Consider the following 1,598-nt stretch of genomic DNA (forward strand, 5'->3'; position numbering starts at 1 on the left):
GCAGGCCATGCCCCACTCCACCTCCCCCCACCCCACTACTTTACCCCCAAACACACACTGAGACAACAACTTGGTTAAATGGCCCCTTTGGGCAGTTTATTAACAAATAACTTAAATAATAACTCTTTTAATAAATAACCATAAAATAGGCATAAATAACAATATATAAACACATAATAAACAAATAATAACAACTTACAAATAATCACAAATCACTGTAACCAATACATTATTAAAACATCCTTTTCCTAAACACACCCCTTGGTTACTGGTCCTCGAGGGCCCCACTATTGTAACCCCTTGCACATAATTGGTCTGCACCGCTGTGATATGTAATGCTCCCAGCCGCACCTCCAGTTTGGGAATGATACCAGCAGCACTCTCAGCCCTACCACAAAACAATTTACCACTCCCAACAACAACCTTACCGAGGGTTCCATACCATAGATGAGACCCTCACCCCAACTGAAACTGTCCAATACCACTCCTTCCCTCGAGGACCTCACCGACACACCTAAAACAGGGCGGGTGGGTGGGAAAACTCTGTCACGCTGAAAAAGGACCCTCCCTTTTTCGGCTCACCCCCCTTTTCACTCCTCTTATCCTTCCCCCTGCACGTCAATCCCGGCATACGAATTCAGAAATCCCCCCCCCTTCTCTATGTTAACTCCTAACCCTTCCCCTCCTGCTCCTATCCCTTCCCAACCATGCAGGCCTTCCACTGATTTTTCACTTCGTTCCCTGCTCTAGGCCTCACTATATTTCCCAAGCTTTTTTGACCACAAACAGTAACCAATATAAATCTGAGTAAAAGCAAAAAAACAAAATCAGTTAATAAATATACATTGCTGCTAATTAATTAAATTCAAGCAAGGATCATGTGCTTGAAAGTGAATCCACCAAACTCTGATTAGTTGTAGTGTCACACCAGAGTACCGTAGATTAATTAACCCTATGATTTCTTCACCCCTTGCTCCACTGCTTTGAAAATCTCCTGCTCTCTTTCTGCTCTCTCCTCCGTCTTGGTATCCCACCGTGTACCACGTGACCACACCATCCGAAGGAGCCAAGAGGGCTTACTTTCAGGGGAGGGCTTATAGTTCCCCCTTGCATGATTAGCATGCTAGGGCGTACTTGCAGGGTAGGTCCTATTTATGATGATTTTATGATATTTTGTTAGTATTTGGTTTTCTCTAGAAATATATGAATAAATTTAAATAATGAATTACACAGGAAGAGGTAAAGCTCTTATCTGTTTCAAAATACCTCTTCAATGGCTTCTGCCTCTTATAACAGGTGTAATCATTGTTAGTCCTCTTCAAGCCCTGTGGTCTCTGCTCTGTAAAATTTCTTGGATGATCCTCAGGTTTTTGCTGTTGCTATCCAAGGGAGATACCAATGCACATTTCTTTTACTTCTCGGCATATTGGCCCCTGTGTTGGGACTAGCAGTGGTCTGTTACAGATTGAACCCCCCTATCATGGTGTAACCTTTACAGTCTATGTACGCATGTCTGATACCAATCCTGATCATTGTGATCCGTTGTGAGGGATTTTGGACATATTCCCCTATTATGAGCATCATGGGCAGAGTGAAAG

This window comes from Pyxicephalus adspersus, chromosome 6 (assembly GCF_032062135.1).
Source record: "Pyxicephalus adspersus chromosome 6, UCB_Pads_2.0, whole genome shotgun sequence".
In the NCBI taxonomy this organism is placed as follows: domain Eukaryota; kingdom Metazoa; phylum Chordata; class Amphibia; order Anura; family Pyxicephalidae; genus Pyxicephalus; species Pyxicephalus adspersus.